We start from the raw sequence: 20,098 nt of genomic DNA, 5'->3' as shown, positions 1-20,098 counted from the left end.
GACCTCATGTAACTAATCACCATGTGTATTTGTATCTTGTGGCTGCCATAACCAGTTAACAGAAACATAATAGTTTAGAACAACAGAAACTTATCTTCCTAGTTACGGACTAGAAGTCTACACCCAGAAATCAAGTCTACACCCAGAAATCAAGGTGTTGGCAATGCCATTCTCCCTCTGAAAGCTCTAGTGGAGAACATCCCTTGCCCCTCCCAAATTCTTATGGTTCTAGGGGTTCCTTGGTTTATGGCTACAAAATTCAAATATCTGCTTCTGTCTTCACATGACCTTTTCCTTTGTGTCTGTGTCTCTTCCTCTGTCTCATAAAAAGACACTTGTCATGAGATTATCAGGGTAAACCAGGATAATCTCATTTTAAAACCATTAACTTAATTACATGTTCAAAGACCCTTTTTTCTAAATAAGGTCACAGTCATAGGTTCCAGGGGTTAAGATATGGACATATTTGTTTTTGTCTGTTCACTGTTTGCACTGACTATACTATGTTTGAGCTCTTGATGAACATTTTAGAAACATTTATACCATACAGAAGTACTATTAAAATCAATTCAATGTAATGCTCGTGGTTAATTCTATAAAGGGTTTAGCATCAAGTCCTTGGTCAACAACACAAGCTTTAATTCCACCATTATTTCTATAGAAAAATTAGATGTGATTTATGACATGCCTGCTTATCTGTTTCTTGTAAATATTTAAATGTAAGTTTTGCCAAACAATGTGAACTCTGAGAATACAAGAATTGTGCCTTATATTTATTTCTATTTTCTACTCAACACTGAAGATAGTCTAATGTATATAGATAGATATTTATTATATGCTTATTGATTAGTACGTTAATTTGAAATTAGTCTTTGTGGTCTCTGTAGAGATTTTGCTAAGGGTATGAATGTACTGGAGGAACAAGGACAGCTTCTGTATGACAGAATATTTTCCTTGGGGTCAGGGGGAAGCATGATCAAGGCTAGCTCTAGCTGTATAATTTCATTTTTTCCCCAATGGGTCCTTCTTATTTGGCTGTTTGCATCGACCTACATACCAGCTTCCAGAAGGTACAGGTAAGAAGAGCAAGCCTATAAAGTCTGTTCAAGAGCAGAGATACAAGAGTATGGCCTAGAAATCTTGACAGAATCCTTTGAATGATTTAGTTAGGACTGAGGCTCTACAGAACTGGCACTGGGAAATATGTCTATAGAACTCAGGGAGAGTGTATTAGTATTTTAGTTGGAACTGCTCTGAACAACTTTCTTGGAAGGAAGGAAAAAAGGAAGGGAGGAAGGAGGGAGGGTTGGAGAGAACTTGTGTGAATAGATATTAGGATCAATAGAAGAGTTATTTTTAGGTTCAGAGAATTTCAAAAGTTTTTTTAGACATAGTAAGAGATTTCAGAGAAAGACTAATTAAAAGTCTGTAGAGAAGTGAAGAAATTTTGCACTGGGTTGGAAGGGTAGCAAACAGAAATTAAAATATCAGAATGTCATGAGCTGGCTAGAGGTATTTAGTAGCAGGGAAAAACTGATGAAAAAGGAAAAAAATAAATGATTGTGGAGAAGGCTGGAGAAATATAGTGCCTCAGTGTTGCAATTACTAAAGGAATAGCTGGCCAATCTGGGGTTGCTGGAAGGAATCATTAGTGCTGGTTAAATGAATAAATTCTTGCACTAGAATAATAAAGTACCTTAGAGGCATCAGAAGTTGGGCTGAAGATTTGCGGCAATCCTCTTGATATTTCATTCATTAACCCAGAATATCTTCTCCTAAGCTTCTTTGAACTTCCATTGACAGAACATAGGGACATTTTTTTCCACATTGGAGAAAGAAAACCTACTACAATCATATCCTTTTGTTCATTTTAAGTAGAGGTCTCTTAGATTTCCTTAAGCTCAGTAAAAACATTATCCAGGCGAAGATTCCACTTTACACAGAAATAACTACTAATCCAAAGCCCTAGATTAGCGTCTAAATGGTTTTCCTTTAAACTAGGAAAATTGTAAAACTCTGAACATTTGGTGAGGAACTGGATGAAAGGCTGGGCTCTCTAGACAGTTGTGCTTGGGAGACATGTGAACTCTACTATCCCTTTTCTGTCTGTCTAGCCAAGGCGTCTCTGAATGCTCAAGGATTGTTTTCAAACCAGATTGATAAGAGGCTAAAAAGACCCAGTCTAAGTTTGCTGGACCTTATCTTTTTCTCTTTAAAATGCCTACTGCACTGTGAATGTGAAACACAACTAGGTAAAAATGAAACCAAACGTGGTCAAAATAAACATGTTTTCCCTTACCAAGATGAATATTACTGTGATTTTTTAGTAGCAGAAGCAATGACAAAGTTGAGATGTGCGTCAGGTGGACGAAGGAGAAACTATGGGTAAGACCCATGGGCTACAGAGAGAGTACAAAGCTCCCTCTTGTTCCAGAGGGGAGGGCAGTGCCTAGGGACATGTCCACTAGGTGGCGATTCATCTCTTATATTCATCCTAAAATTGAAGGCCTGATCTGCTAAACATTATAATGGGCGTGAGAAAGGAAAATATGGATCATTTACTTTAAAAATCACTTTTCTCTGAAAATCAGTTTTGAATAACGGTGAGAACTATCCAGATACCTCTTTTAGGGTGAAAATTGAGTCCTACCATTTTGGAAGATTTCATAATCAAGGTTCTGAGTATTAGAGTTGAAGAACTTTGAAGCCGAAAGCAATCTTAGAAGTCATCCCAACAATTATCCTTGCTTTGCAAATGAAAACACCGAGGACCAAAAATATCAAATCATTTGCCTAAGATTACAGTATTACACAGTAAGAAAACCAGAATTAGACTCTATATCACTTGAGTCATCCTGGTCCAGGTTAAAAGCCTTTGTCAATAAAGGTGCCTATATGTCTGTTAAATTCTAGGCACAGTCCTAGATTCTAGGGATGCAAAAATAGCACTCGTCTTCAATCACCCCTTATAGTATGGTTGGAGAAACAAAGAATTGAATAGGCAATAGCAATGCAGAGTGCATTAAATAAGGGCTGGTGATGGTGTCTGCCTGGTTCCAGAGCAGAATGTGTCATAGGACAAAGAAGCACAGGCCCTTAGAAAAGAGAGGCAACACTGAGTGTTTGGGAGAGGAGGTGACTTCAGAAGTTGGCTAGGGACTCTAACAAAGGCAAAGGTTAGGTATCACAAGCCAGTGGTTTGATGAGAAGTAAGACACATAGTGCCAGCGGTTAACCACAGGCGGTGCCATAACCCCTAGCTCCAGGACCCACGTTGGAGTCAGGTTGCCTCACAAATCACAAGCCCAGGCAAGTGGGTAGAGACCAGAAGATAGGCAGGACGCAGTAAGCCAGAGGGCCAGGCAAAGTAGTGAGGAAAACACCTTGATAAGGAAGCTGAACAGCAGTTGATCAGATAACAGAGTAAGGATACAAGAATCTGGTGTGCAAGTCGATTTTGTACTAGTCAAGAAGCTTCTGATACACATTTTGCTGGGACAAGAAAAAGTTCCAAGACATGAGAAGCTCAGAATCTGTTGGCAAGTTCTGCACAAGTAGAACTCCATTCATTCTTTCTGTTTCTCTTGATAAAGCTATACAGAGAGAGATTCCATTTACTCACCTGGCAAGTGCACCCAGCCATGGCATTATTCTCATCAAAAGCTTAACGAAACCAGTATGCAAGATCTCAAAAACTCATGCCCATCTTAAAACATATTTAGGAAAGCTGATGAAAGGGAGAGGAGGGAAGGTATTAGATAGAGTAGGTACCTGGCCCCTTTTGAAAAGAAACTGTCTTGGAGTCCATTTATGGAGAATCTCTAGCTGTGCAAAACTTACCACATACATGCGGCCAGAAACAGTTTCCAATCGAGAGGAAGCACTGGGTCCTGGGAAAGACAGAAGCAAAACCACGGAGTAAATTGTGTGTGAGGAAGACAAGTTCTTCCTTTATCCCAGAAAATGAATGCCAACTCAGGCCAAGAGTAACCCACTCCTGCACACATTGTGCCTGTGGATGTTGCAATATTTGCCTGTTTTCTGTTTCAGGGAAAGAGCTTTTCAGACTCCAAAGAGATGCCCCAAAGAGATGTTCAGTCTCAAATCTGAACAGTGTAAACATGGTAAAGCAAGGCACCACTAGGGCAAAACAGAATTTTCTGTTGGATGCTGACTATATTCATTACCTCTAACTTTTGTCTTGAAATGTTTCACTCAAACCAAATATAAATCTTGGCTGGTTGTTGGTTTGAATTTACCAGGACTGTTCAAATTTGTCTGGAATATGCCATTTACTTAGAATATTAATTTCTGAAGATATGATTTACTATGTCCTTATCCTCCAAAAACACTATGGGATTATTTTATTATTATTATTAAGTTTATTTATTGATTTTGAGAGTGAGAACACAAATGGGGGAGGGGCAGAGAGGAGAGACAGAATTCCAAGAAGGCTCTATGCCATCAGGACAGAGTCCAATGCGGGGCTCAAACTCACAAACTCTGAGATCATGACCTGAGCCAAGATCAAGAATTGGACGTTTAACTGACTGAGACACCCAGGTGCCCCTGGGATCATTTTAATGAATAACTCAATATGTCATGGGTCTTGGGAAGGGCTCATGTGTTGCTGACCCTTCTAAATTGTTTTTAATGTTTATTTATTTTTTTGAGGGAGACAGAGACAGAATGTGAGTGGGTTAGGGGCAGAAAGAGAGAGGGAGACACAGAATTTGAAGCAGGCTCCAGGCTCCAAGCCATCAGCACAGAGCCCAATGCGGGACTCGAACTCACAGAGCTGTGAGATCATGACCTGAGCTGAAGTCAGACGCTCAACCGACTGAACCACCCAGGCGCCCCAATGACACTTCTATTTCTTTACCGATATAAGATATGATATTTTGTCTTATAATCGCTCATTAGTTTTATGTTTTATACTTTTCTTCATTACATTTCACAATACCAAAAAAAAAAAAAAGGGTTTAAAAAATGTTATGGTCTATGTTTTTAAATCTGTGAGCCCCTTCAAAAAACTCAGTGAAGTGCTAGCAAACTCAATAGTGGTATTCCATGAGATTCATTGGCAATGAAAAACTAGTTTTCAACCATGCAATAATTTCTTTTTTTTAGTTACACTTTAAAGGTAAAATATTTTAATGTATATTTCCACTGTCTCTGTTTAGTGACTTGAAAACACTTCACAAATATATTTTTGCTTTCCCTAGACTCCTGACACCCAGGTGAGCCCAGTTAACCATATCATATAAATTAAGACAATGGGAATTTTGAAATTAATTTTTTCATGTTTAAACTCTACCTTTTGATCTCTCATTTCTTAGTTTTGGACTTTCTCTCTGAGGAATGTGTTCCTGGCATAGTGCTATCTGCCATTCATTCATTTCAGAAAAGTTAGTTGATTTCTCCAAAAGCATTTATCCTCTATTAACCTACTCCAGGTCTGTTAGTGACAGACCATGAGACTCAGGAGCTCCAGATCCGTATTTGCTACACCAGATCTGAGTTTTTAATCCTTTCCTGAATGTTCTGCTAGTTTAAACTGGTTTCCCCGTCTCCCTTTGTTAGACTGTGTATGTATCTCCTCTATACAATACCAGAAACAATCCATGCGAGTCTTACACTGCCAAGTTTAGATTCAATCAAAATTTGTGGTTTTTGTTTCAAACCAACTCGAACCTTTGGTGTTTGGGACTGTTTAATGTTGGCACAGTTTTCTTCCTGTTTCCAAGAATGACCTATTATTAGGCTCAAAGTCTTCTTGCCTATCTAGCAAGTTCTTAGAAAGCAAATTATCATTGAGTGTGTGAATTTAGTAGGTTAAACATTCAGGATAATGAAATAAAGTGTGGAAGAATCTAATAAGGAACACAAAGAAAATGTACTTGAGAAAAATCATTTGTATTTAACAAAAGTCCAAAATGCCCAGAAATAGCTTAAAATTTTATATATTTAAAATACTAAAGAGAAAAAAACCTAGTCCTTTTTTTAAATAACTTTATTAATGTTTTTATTTATTTTTGAGAGAGAGAGAGAGGGAGAGGGAGAGAGACAGAGAATCTGAAGCAGGCTTTGTGGTGTCAGTGCAAAGCTTGACATGGGGCTCAGACCCACAAACCATGACATCATGACCTGAACCCAAGTCAGATGCTCAACCAACTGAGCCATCCAGGTGCTCAAAACCTAGCCCTTAAAACTGACCTCAAAGGGTTTTACTGTCAGGGAAAGTCTGAAATAATTTTATTTAGTTTATTGAGAAAAAAAAAGGTCAGGTTAGAAATCAGGATATACAAATGAAAATTTTCCCTGCTAATAACCAACTACTATATAAAAGTTTTTAACCTTTGCTACTAATTTAACATTTTTTAATAGATAAGTTAATTAGTTAGTTCATTTGTTTGTTTATTTATATATTTTGAGAGAGGGGGGTGCAAGTGAGTGACGGTCAGAGACAGAGAGAGAAAATTCCAGGAGGGGCAGAGTGGGAGAGAAGGAGAGAGAGAGAGAGAGACAGAAGAGAAATGGGACTCACCTGAAGCAGGGTTCAGGTTCACCTGAAGGGGGGCTCATGCTCACCCAAAGCAGGGCTTGACCTCACCCAATGTAGGGCTTGTACTCACAAACTATGAGATCATGACCTGAGCCAAAGTCAGATGCTTAATGACTGAGCCACCCAAGGCGCCCTGAGTACCTTTTACTTTTTAAAACCAAAATACTTTATTGAATGAAATGGTGCAAATGTAGGAAGAAAGCAGAGGTCCATATTTTGGTGACGCGTGCAGGTGGCACGTGTGAGTACACTGCATTACTCACCGTGAGGAGTTCTTCCCATGGTCTGTAAGGGGGCCTCATGGAGGCTTTACCTCTACTGTCACTGCCTCCCAGCGTGTGCTTGTCAGAGACATACGTGATGCCAGATTTTGAACCCGTGTCTTGCATAAGTTCATGACACAATCATCCATCTTTAAAATTTAGATAACGCGTCTCAAGGAAGTCAAACAAACTATCAGTAGATAGTTTTACGACTGCAGCAGTAACAGATTCACACATTAACTAGGTGTTGCACACATCCCATTGCAGTCAGCCTGCTTTCCCATTATTAGGGCCAGCTTTATTTATATTCTGAAGCAACTTCATCTACATTTTCGGTACTGTGGTCCTGGTAGTGGTTTTGGGGCACCTGCAAGGAGGTTGTGGTCATCATGCCAGGTACATGAGAAGAGGTGGCAGCTGCCTGGTATTGGACTGCTGGGGACTTTGTGAGAATTTGAGCACAAGACGTGGTAGTCAAGTGAGGGCATGGCTATGAGCGGCTGATCAGGTGCAAGGTTCGGGGTTCTGGCCAAGCACAGCTGAAGAAGGAAACTCCAGTCATTCTCTGCATGTAGCATCTACCCACTCACTAAAATTTTTATGCTGGTTTCAACTGTCAGAAGACAATAACAGACTTGTGTTTCTGGTGATAATGGAGAAACAGGAACAAGATAAATCCCTTTCTCTAAAACAATTAGAAGACCTAACAAAATATGTGAAACAATAATTATAAGACCTTGGACAACAAAAGTCACAGGATCATTATCTCATAGAAGGGCACAAAGTGGGGGACTTATTGCCTGGAGGTAGTTTACAGGCCACAGACCAGGACAGTGTGAAATGTACAAAGAACACTGGTTTTACTGACTTGAGGTAGAGAGATCAGAGTTTAGTAACGCCAAGAAAGTTAAAATTCATGGGACAGAGTACCAGAGGAAGGAAATGCACACAGAGAGAGGGAGAAGAAGAGAGAAAGTGAGAGGGAGAGGGAGACTGAGAGGGAGAGAGAGAGAGAGAGAGAGAGAGATGCAGAGAGTGAGTGAACTCTCTAGAGATCGATAGAGGGGTCCCCTGGAGTCTTGGTCTGAGTCTACACAACTATTCAGGAAAACAAGACAGGGAAAGAATCTCTAGGAAGCAGTAAGCTAAACAGCTGCCTGAGCTCACACAAGGCTGGGAACATTTCTAGTTTTTACCAGTTAGAGGAGAATGATCTTGTAGTACACAGAGACTTGGATACAGTCCTTGAAGAGTATTGCCTTAGTCCTGGGGCTACATTAGCCCTACACTAAAGGTTGCTCTAGACATGCCCTAACAAAGCTTAAAAGCAAGAAAAGAAAGGATTCAGCCAATTTCCAGCATCTTGACTGCATGCCAGAAAAATGCTCCTTAGAGGGAAACAACAAAATCGAGCAAACAGTGATGTAAATTTCATAACAACTGCTACCCAATCAAAATTTACCAGTCATGAAAAGAAGCAGAGAAATATTATTAAAAGCTAGGAGAAAATTAATTATGGGCACAAACACATATGTAATGGAGATGATGGAATTAATATACAAACCAGGCCATTAAAACAGCATCATCAATACCCTTTCAGATTCAACAAGGGGAAGGAAACGTGAACATGAGGATGAGAGAAAAAGAAGTTATAAAAATTCTCAACTAGCCTGCCTACAGATGAAAACTGGAGTATTAGAAATTAAAAAAAAAATCATCGGCAGGATTAATGGTTGATTAGATACTGTAGAAGAAAATCTCAGCAAGCTTGAACTGGCAGTAATGGAAAGCATCCTAAGTGAAGCAGACAGGAAGAGCTAAAACAATCTCACTGAGCTGTGGGACACTATCAATAGGTCAAATGTACACAGAATGACAGTTCCAGGCGAAGGGGAGAAAAGAGAACAAAAAAATATTTTAAGAAATAAATATAACATTTTTCAAATGTGTTGAAACTATAATCCCACAGATCAAAGACTCTAATTACCTCCAAGCAGGAAAAACAAGGAAAATCCAATCAAGGGATCTCATAATCAAATGCTGATAATCAATGAGAAAGAGAAAACGTTCAAAGAATCTAGAGAGAATGACATATGGCAGAAAAACAATATAAAGGATCACAGATTTCCCAGCAGAAACCACAAATTCCATAAGACAGACACACTTCTCTAAACTGCTAAAAGGCAAAGAAACAAAACTAAACCAAAACCAAAACCAAAAACAAACAAACAAAAAAACACATTATAGACAGAGGTATAAAGATAAGCAGACTTCTTGTCAGAAACTATGCAAGCCAGTAAACAAAGTGGCTATAACCTGTAAAGTCCTGGAAGAAAGAACTATCAACATAGAATTAATTCTACATCCAGTGAAAATATATTTCAAAAAGCAAGGTTAAATAAAGACTGTTTTCAGACAAATAAATGTTGAGAGAATTCATTATCAGTAGACCCAAAACAAAACAAATATGTTACAGGAAGTTCTTCAGACAGAAGGAAAATGATATCAAAATAAAATCTGGATCTGTACAAAGGAATGAGGACTGTCAGGAATAGTGAATATAAAATATGTTTTTTCTCATTTCTCACATGTTAAGACAATGAAATGTTTAAAGCAAAAGTAATAGCAATGTATTGTGGAGTTTAGAATATATAGAGAATATCTACAACACGTATAAATGACAGAATGATCTGTTTGCAGAATATAGGAATCATTCCTATGAATTAATAAAAAAAATTAAATTTCTCACAAAAGAGAGAACACAAATGGTCCATGAGCATTCGAAAAGATTCCCAAAAGAAAATAGAGAAATGCAGCTCAATATCATGATGGGATTTTAAAATCCCATAGTGGGAACCTAAAATCCACCAGTTGGCTAAAATTAGAAAGTTTGACAACATTTGGTGTTGGTGACAATATATAGAAATAGAGACTGCTGGTTTAAGTACTGTGGGGGAAAATGCACGGGCTAGTAAAATTCTACTCATAAGTATCGTCTGTAAAGAAATTCTTGAGTGTGTATACTGGGAAATCTATACAAGAACATGCGTCATGACAATCTCTGTAGTACTAAAAACTTAGAAACTGAAATGTATGCTGACAATCAAATGGAAAAATTAATTACAGTATAGTCTTACAATGATACCCTGTACACCACTGGGGGGGGGGGGGGAAACAATTTATAGTTACATGCAACAGTGTGAATAAATCACAGAACCATAACTTTAAACAGAAATAGTAAGTCACCTACTGTTTATCATTTATATGATACAATGCCAAAACCAGGACAAACTAAATAAAATATTATTGTCTTTCCACTAGATTCTTCAGTATATTTATCACAGCAATACTAAAGTCCCTATGTGATATATCTTACATTTGGCTGTCTCTGCATCTGATTCTGTTGACCATCTGATTCTTTTCTTCTCTTGACTGTGGCCCCAATATTTTTACCACTTGGCATAACCCAAGTTGTGTGCCCAGTATTGTGTGCACAAGAAACTGCACAAGAAGAATATTTGCCTCTAGAATAAGGCATGCCCTATTGCCATCATGGCACCAATATAAACACTGAGTCAATCTTCTCTACAGATCAGCTGGGTCTTGTCTTTGTTACAGCTTTAGTTATTTAGTTCACCATTGGGATTCAAGCGACTTGATGGAGGAATCAGGACCTTCCCTTAGGTAGGACCTCAGATCTGAGCAGTTACATAATTCCAGAGCTCTTTGTACACTAGAGCCCAGTCTCCAGTTCTTTGAATGTGGGATTTATCTCTTTGCTTACAGCTTGTGAAAGTCAGATTTTCAGGATTCTAAAGAGTTCCCTTTGCTTTCTAGGGCTGTGATTCGCCTTCTGTGTCTGGCCCTAGCCTTGAGAAGGCTGAGATGATGCATTTAGTGCAGGCCTTAGCAGTCTTGAAGAGCTTTCACCCTCCTGCCAGGCTCCCAACCTTCACAGATACTACCTTGCTCTCAAGGAGGGCCTGGAGATCCCCAGAGGCATTTCTCTTCATTCTCCTGGCCTGACTCCAGCCTTCAGCAGTTTACCCAGTGCACTCAGGGAAGCCCAGGGGAAAGAGTTGGTGGGTAGGTGGAGACTTGCTCTGGGTTTGGACTCCTTGAGATCTTAAACTGTTCAACCAGATCACCTGCAGCTGTTTTTTTGTTACTCCCTTCTGTGACAGATTTCTCCTCCCATTGCGCAGTAGACATTAAAGTAGCCACAGATCTCTTGTTTCCTGAAAACGGCTAATTACCTCCTGGATTGTAGTCCACTGAGGTTTCTTAAATCTTCAGAACTCTGATTAGTTTTAAATACCCAAACTGTGTAAGTTATCTGGGCTGTCCTCATCATTAGGTAGGAATGACAAACTTAGGACTTAGTAAATTGTAAGTAGAAGCGAAAGATGAAGTTTAAGTTTTGAAAAGGATTTGCACACGGGCCCTTTAAAAAACTGCACGGTTTTGTTACTGAATTAAAAAGTATTGCACAATCATTATGAAAACTCAAATTATATGAAATTTGAGTTTCATAAAATCTCAGATACATAAATATTGAACATTTCTTAGATCCACCCTCCGGACTAATTGTATGTAAGAGTTCGTTGTAGTACTACTCTAAATAGTGAACACAATTTCTAATTGCAAAAACTATGTGATTCACCAAGACTGATTTTAAACACAACTGTGTAAGTTCCTTGAGGTGAGTTAACACTATTCATTCCTATATGCAATTAGGATAGATGGTGTCTCCAAACAAAAGCACTGCTCTAAACATTTATGAACAGCACATAATAACTTTTCTATTCTCTTTTCTCAGCAAGTCTTGACCCTAGCTTAATCTTATGATAACAACATTTCATGACAGCAAAATAATAATGTACACGTTCACTGAAGATCTGCACACATCAAAGAGAAACAGGTTTAGCCAAAAGAAAATTGTAATCAAATTAATGTGTATGTTTGACGGATGCTGTGTTGAGAGAATCTGTGGAAGTTAATACCATTGGGCTGTCTTTTTAATGCAGAGATTGGCATGTATTAGAGTTCTCTAGAGAAATAAAACCACTAGGACATATGTATGTAGGAACTGACTCATGCTGTTCTGGAGGTCAATAAGACACAAAAATTGCTCTCTGTAAGCTGGAAACCCAGGAAAGGTGGTGGTGTCATTCAGTCTGACTTTGAAGGCCTGAGAACCAAGGGAGCTGATGGTCTAAGTGGTTCTAGAGGCCAAAGGGCTGAGAACAGCAGGGAGGGGAGTTGCTTTTGTAAGTCCCAGAGTCCAAAGGCTATAGAACAAGGGGCCCCAATGTCTGAGGACAGGAGATAAGGGATGTCCCAACTCAAGAAGAGAGAATTTTCCCTTCCTCTGCTTTTTAGTTTTAGGTCCTAAAAAGATTGGATGATGCCTAACCACATTGGCTGGACCTTCTTTTCTTAGCCTAGCGATTCAAATGCTAATCTCTTCCAAAACACCCTCACAGACACACCTGAAAATAATGTTTTATCAGCTATTTGCTAGGAAGCCCAGTTAAATTGACACATAAAATTAACCATCACAGAGCATGACTGAGGCTGAGAAAAGAGAAAGCCATTCACTTCTCTGAAAAAACTGTAGATATAAAAATATCATCCTTGCTTTGTTCACTTTTGTTGATAACTTAAACATTAGTTTATGAACCTATTTGAAGACAACATTTTTTTCCTGAGGAATTCAAATGAATAGTAAGTTTAGCATATTTCTGGAACTCTAAGAAAAATTATAAACAATGCTTGGGACACTGGGTGGTTCAGTGGTTAAGGTGTGACTCTTGATTTCAACTCAGGTCATGATCACATGGGTATGGGCTTCTGAGATCAAGCCTTGCTGGCCTGCTCGCACTGTTGGGATTCTCTCCCTCTCTCTGCCCCACCCACATGCTTTCTCTATCTCCCTTAAAATAAATAAATAAACTTAAAAAAAAAAAAGAAACACTCAATACTCATGATTAAAAGACAAAGTTTGTGGTTGTGTGATGGCACACCCCAATATATATTTTAGGTTTGGTGACCCATAAGTCACAAAAGCACATTGCTTTTCTTAAGGAAGCAGTTTAGCTCCTAAAAGATTGTCTCAGTGTATGTCTATTTCATTGCTTATTCCATTGAATTGTACAGCAAACCTTAACAGCTTATGTTACTGAATCACTTACAAACATGCAGATAACCACTCTTTACCATACTAGGTGTTGTGTTAAGTGCTGTGGGTGGTGGGATAGGAAAGTGAATAAAATCAAATGCAATTCTTGCCCTTATGTTGTTTATACATTACTTGGAAAGATAGATACTGTTCCAATAATCACAATGAATAATGAAAAATTACAAGTGGAGATAAGTACTCTCCTAAAAAGGAGTGTGTTTTATAAAGACATGTTATAGGAGAATCTGACCTAGACTGAGATTCTCAGAAAGGGCTTCTTTGAATCTGAGATCTAAAGCATGAATGGGAGTTAACTAACTGAGTGGAAGATACCTGGTTTAGATGAAGCATAGGTAAAGGCTACGTGTTCAGTATTGCTTTAGGGTCTTAAGACTAGTATACCTGAGAGGCATAAATTGAGGGAGATGATGGCTTGAGATGGGGCAGTGAGGCATGCAGAGGTCTGACCATGTAGAGCTTTAAGAGATTTAAATGTTCTAGTCTTTATCCTAAGAAAAACAAGAAGCAATTAGAGGGGGGTTGGGGCAGTATGGGGGAAAGAATTTGGAGTGACTTGACTAGAATAACATTTCAAAAATATCACCCTATTTTCAATATGGGGAAAGTCTGCAAGGTGTCAGCATGAATGTAGGGAGACCAGGTAATAAATTTTGCCAGGTAGACTTGGTGGGATAGTCTTTTACCACAATCTTAACAATCAAGAATGAAGCAAATAAGCTATGATTTGAGACATTTAAGAGGCACAATTGATATAACTTGATGATGGATTTGAATTGGGGAGATAAAGAAGAAGGAAACATTAAGGATCACTTTTAGAATTTGATTGGATGGTAAAGCCATTAGCTGAGATGGGAAACACCATAATAGTCCTTAGCAGAAGATCACAAATTTGATCTCAGATATTTTAAGTATGTAAAGTATTTTAAGTAAGTTGTCAAATAAGCAATTATATTTATAGGTCTGGAGTTTAGAGGAAATGTTCTGACTCAATACAGAGTAGTAAGATGGATATCTAAAGTATGAAGAAGGGGGAACTTACAGAGTATAGGGTGATAAGAAAACAAAACACGACAAGACAAGACAAAACTATGGCCATACATAGTTTTCCAAAAGTGCAGTGTCTCCCTCCTGACATGATGCCCTGAGAAGGACACATCACTTCCGTGAGATTTCTCCCCCAAAGCATTACCTGATTCTAATCATAAGGAAACAAGAGATGACCAAAAGTAAGGGACATTCTACAAAATCATGGGCTTATATTTTTCTTTTTTTTTAAATATTCTTTTTTCTTAATTTTTTAAATGATAATTTATTTTTGAGAGAGACAGAGAGACAGAGCACAAGCAGGGGATGCACAGAGAGAGAGGGACACAGAAGCTGAAGCAGGCTCCAGGTTTTGAGCTGTCAGCACAGAGCCCGATGTGGGGCTCAAACTTACGAACCATGAGATCATGACCTGAGCTGAAGTTGGACACTTAACCAACTGAGCCACCCAGGCGCCCCATTTGAAGACTCAAGGTCAAAAAAAGTAAAGGAAGCAGAAAGAACTGTTCCAGATTAAATAAGTCTAAAGAGACATAAAAACTAAATGCAGTAAATGATGCTGAATTGTATCCTGGACCTCTGTAGTGGTACAAGGGAAAGTGGTGATAAAATCTCATGGCATAAATAGCCAATCATTCACCACTTTATTATAAATGACAAAACCACTCAAACTTATTCATTACTGTACACTTAGTGACTATCAGCCAAAGTGTTTTACATACATAGGTACTTAAATATTTTCTAAAATAAGGAATGCATGAATACAAAGTGTATTTTTGGTGAATTTTTACATCTATTTGTTGCTATCTCATTTTCTGAATTTGGTTGGTTTTTCAGACAGTTGCTATTTCCATTTCCTGAGCTAATTGGTTCCTATACAATTTTAAGTGGGGAGAGGGTGTACTTGACTATTGCTAATTCTCCCACTGTCCCCTACTTCCTCTCCCCTGATGACTAAGCCAATGACTTTCAAACCCATAGTCACCCCATGGGCACACTCATAAGATTGAGAAATTCAATAAAGTTCACAACCAGGAGAAAGTGTGTAATCCAGCAAGAGCTGGGTTTTTGTTGTTGTTGTTTGTTTGTTTCTTTGTTTCCCATTGAGTCACTATAGGTATCATTGCTCCAAATTCTAATAGGCTTTCATAACCTTAACCTGGAGAGCTGCATAATAACTTTTGTTAAAAATAAGGTAGCTTGTTCGTACCTGATAAGGGCTGTCGTTTTCTATAGGTAGTGGGACCATTTTGATTGATCTGAGTATCCCCTACCAGCATTGAACACAGTATCTTACACATGGTAGAATCTGTATTATAAACACACACACACACACACACACACACACATGCACACACGCACGCACCAGAGAATACATTTACTGTCCATGCACCACACATGACAATAAAGACATCAACTGATCTCGTAGGTTTCCTTTCTGCAAAACAGAAGGTGGTTGGGTTGATTAGTAGAAACCTTCACTATGTTTTATTTAATTGTGCCACAGTAAAGGGGTCTGTATCTCCAATTGAACAGACAATTTACGCTTCATTAAATTCTCCTCTCATTTCTGCACTTCAGGTACTTCAATTAGATGGCAGCTCTATTTTGAATGACTCGTTCAAGCGTGACAAGATGCCAGTGAGGATCTGGAGAAGCAACAGAATTAAAAGCACCCTTTACATCTGGAAGACACTACCTCTCACTTCGTATAATGCTCAATTGAACCCTATGGCTCATAAATATTCATAAGCCTGAAAAAATATCTTAGATAAATGAACAGACATCACAGAATTCCTTGATGGGAGGTTCAACTAATGCTTCAAAATTAGAAATTTATTTTTACAGAAGTGAAATGTTTGCCTCATCTGGCACAGTTGGGGACTAAGTGGCCTAGAGATCTATTTATTTTTAATTACAGTATGCGTAGAATATTAACCCTTTGGTGATTAAATATGACCCATCAATATGTAAAGCTTGCAAGATATAAAGCTTAAGATTTTTTATTTTCTGACATTGAATGATATACTATATATATGAATATTTTTTGAAATAAGTTTAATTTCATTCCATATATGATCTATGTTTTTACATTTATATATAAACTTAAATTTACACAAATAAGGAAGGTTGAAATATGCAGGGATATGATTTTATGTAAGCTCCTTTACTATTATCATAACTTCATAGAGAATCAAATAGTCTGTAATTTCACTGGTGAAAAGCTGAGAATCTTAATTTTTTTTCTTTGAAGATAAATATGAAAAATATTACTACCTTCTTTTAAGGGAAGCATTTACGGTATTTTTATTTATTTTCATGAGTCAACAAAGTCACACAAAATGATTCTTCTCATCTTATCATTTCAGTAGACATAATCATTTTCCAAAATATAGCCTTGATGACTGGATGTTTGTACTCCTGAAAAAAGAAAGTTTCCCTTTTCTCTGGGGTTTCTTCATCACTTTGCGTATTGTGTGGTCAAATACCTTCCCCAGTTCATTCTCTAACTTGCTGACATCCAGATGCTCTGGAAATGGAGCTAGTAACTATGACACTCCTTGTATTTATATTTTCTCTTTCAAGATGGAAACTAGGGGTTTTAAAAAGCAGTTTAAACGCATTTCTTGGTAGCACAGGTTAATTCCAGGAGAAATTCCACGGAAACACGGAGGCTTTCAGAGAAAGATGGAGAAACACAGAGAAGCCAGCTGAGATGGGTATCAGTGATGCTCATGGATTGAACCGTAGCTGATGGAAATTATTCAGCAGCAACCTTAAATTTCACTTTCCTCTATGGATAAGGAAACATTTTTTTTTAAATGACAATTGCCTCTTTAGTTTATGTACTATCTGGCATGCATGAAGCCAGTGAACTGCACGTTATCTTTCATCCTGTGTCCTCTGGTTTCCAGGAGCCATTGCCCTCCCCCCTTCCTGCCCCACATGTACTTTCTTCAAACATCTTTTTTTTTTCCTTCAGCAAAGAAAATCTCCCTGCTCTCCATTTTTGCTTGGCCTCCCACACACGCTGTTAACCATTCCCCAAACATAGATGGCAGACAGGCTTGGAATCTCCAACTGGTGCTTTCTCACAAGATCTCTTCTCTTTAAATATTGTGATTTATTCTTCTGAAGAGAAACTGTCCCTTTCTGAGGCTTTTCCTCTCACTAGTGACTGGGTATTTTTGAAACTTGCCATTTTGGCAGTAATAGTCTCCAGTGATAAAGTATACATTGATGGGATGGCCAAGTGTACAGTTAAAAAAAAAAAAGCCTCGCAATTTATGTTTCTCTCATGTGGCTTCCTTTAAGTGAAGAGAAAAGGGTCAAAGACGTAAAGAAACAAAAAGCAAACTCACCAATAACCTCTGACTGAAGGAAGGAAGCATATGTGAAGAGGAATACAACAATTTCTTCAATTCTTTATCACGCACAATTTCCTTGCTTTGCCACTAAGCCAAGAAAGGTGTGGCCAGTGTTGTTCTCAGGTGTAGGAGTATTTCAGACTACGGTTTGGCCTTGTGCATGCAGGCATGGAGTAAGGACACTTAAAATTCATAATGCCTTTTGAAAATCAAGAAGTTTGGGGTGCCTGTGTGACTCAGTAGATTTAGCATCAGAATCTTGATTTCAGGACAGGTCATGATCTGAAGGTCATGAGACAGTTCCCCACATTGGGCTCCGTGCTAGATTCTCTCCCTCTCCCTAGTCCCCACCCCGCTCTCATGCATGTGCTATAAATAAATAAATAAATAAATAAATAAATACAATAACAACAAAAGAAAACAAGAATGTTCTTTACCGTGTGTGTGTGTGTGTGGTGGGGGGTGGTGATGTGGTGGACTTCCCTTTGTCACAGGAGCAAGTATTTCCAACATGAGATCATATAAAAAATAATCTAGCATGATTTCAAAATTATATAAGGCCTTTACTTAAAAAAGAAAACTTTTAATATAGAGTACGAAGTACACGATGGAGAGATTATCCAGAAACTATAAAAACCTCACACTTTGGATCTGTCACTATTAACTGCACCTTTTTCTTTTTCTTTTAAGTTTTTAATATTTATTCATTTTTGAGAGACAGAGACAGAGTGTAAGTGGGGCAGGGGCAGAGAGAGAGGGAGACACAGAATTCAAAACAGGCTCCAGGCTCTGAGGTGTCAGCACAGAGCCCAACACGGGGCTTGAACTCACGGACTCTGAGATCATGACCTGAGCCAAAGTTGGACACTTAACCGACTGAGCCACTCAGGTGCTCGCTCCTAACCACACCTTTCTTTATAAAATATGTTTCCTTAGAATCAAGTGTAGTTTTCCTTCTAATACTAGTAGTTTTCATTAGATAGATCTATATAGAGATATCTATTATGTGTTTATATGTATGGAATTCCATATAGGATAAGATTCTCTCTCTATATATACATGTAATAGAGCTTTCTATGTAACTATGTTATAGAGATATCTACACAACTATATATATATATATATATATATATATATATAGAGAGAGAGAGAGAGAGAGAGAGAGAGAGAGAGAGAGAGAGAGGAGGGAATCAATAAACAAATTTTCACAGATATGGATTCTAACTAATTTCTTCTTGAACTAGCTTTCTATACACGTGTGTGTGTGAGCACATTTGTACACCCTGCCTTTATTAACACTGGTGTTCACCAAAGGTTTTTGATTTCCTTCTTGCAGGCACAAGGTAGGATAGCACTTCTCTGCCCCTTTGAAGTAAGATGAGGCCACGTGACTTGCTTGGCCAGTGAAATGTGAGCACAAGTGGGATGTTTCACACCAAAGTGGAAATTTGAAGAGCGAGTGTTCATCTCATCACGTTTCCTTTCCGTCCGTCACTGTGCCATAATGACATGGAGTCTCGTCAGTCTGGGCTCCTGAATCATCTGGATAAGCAGAGACTCCTGGCAGCCTTTGTTGGGCATACAGTATTACCAAGAAACATATTTTTTGGCAAAACCACTGAGATACAGACTTTGTTTGTTACCACAACATAATCTAGTCCAGGGGTTTGCATAATTTTTCATAACGGGTCAGATAGTAAATATTCCTCTTTTTATTTTTTTAACAAACCTTAAAAAAAATTCTTCATTTCCAGATCATATAAAAACAAGCTGCAGACCAGACTTGGCTTGTGGGCCTTAGTTTTCCAATGCCCTAATCTCATTTATGCTGACTGTAAAAGGCATTTACCTTCTCTCTGCATCATTTTCTTGCTGCAAAATAGAACACAAGTGTCCTAATTATACTCTCTGTGTTTCCCTGAGAGTAAAAGAAGAAATGTAGACAAAATTATTTAGAAAAAAGGTAATGTGGGGCACCGGGGTGGCTCAGTCTGTTAAGCGTCCGACTTTGGCTCAGGTCATGATCTCACAGCTAGTGACTTCGAGCCCCGCGTCAGGCTCTGTGCTGACAGCTCAGAGCCTGGAGCCTGCTACGGATTCTGTGTCTCCCTCTCTCTCTCTCACTCTGCTCCTTCCCCTGCTCGCACTCTATCTCTCTCTCAAAAAATAAACATTAAAAAAAAATTTGTTTTAACAAAAAAGTAATGTTATATGCTATGTGAAATGTTATTATTTCACCATAAATAATGATACAGAACAATACTTCCAAACAAAAAAGTTAGAGAGAAACCAATTTTCTCCATTGTATTCTATTTGTTATAATGCAGATAGCCTATTTCAAACAGAACCTCTGCCACGCCACAGCCCAACACTTCCCAAGGTGTGCTTTGTAGATTACCCATCCTCTAGGATGGTACACACACACACACACACACACACACACACACACACAGTTCTTTATATGCATAAATTCAGGCAATTCTATGTACTTTTTAACATAGTATCTATCAATATCCATCGGAATTTCTCTTCAACCCAAGACACTTTGGGCAGGCGTGCATTGCCTCTACTTGGTACTGAGCTTCTTGAAGTTAAGTCACTGCTAGCTTAACTAGTCAACTTACCCTCTTCCTCCAAGTTCTGCATTTGCCCAGCT

At 38.4% G+C, this 20,098-nt stretch overlaps 1 protein-coding gene across 1 annotated transcript in view; it reads right to left on the bottom strand.

Moving 5' to 3' along the window:
- Window positions 1-20,098, bottom strand: part of XRCC4 (X-ray repair cross complementing 4) — a 307,462-nt gene that overhangs the window by 10,711 nt on the left and 276,653 nt on the right. Inside the window, exon 9 of the transcript XR_002744314.2 lies at window positions 3,841-3,890. The gene's annotated coding sequence lies outside the window, so the exon portion shown is untranslated. The remainder of the gene's footprint in view (window positions 1-3,840; window positions 3,891-20,098) is intronic.

The sequence above is a fragment of the Felis catus genome, chromosome A1 (genome assembly GCF_018350175.1).
Source record: "Felis catus isolate Fca126 chromosome A1, F.catus_Fca126_mat1.0, whole genome shotgun sequence".
NCBI classification, from domain to species: domain Eukaryota; kingdom Metazoa; phylum Chordata; class Mammalia; order Carnivora; family Felidae; genus Felis; species Felis catus.
This window is presented reverse-complemented; position numbering and strand designations above follow the sequence as displayed.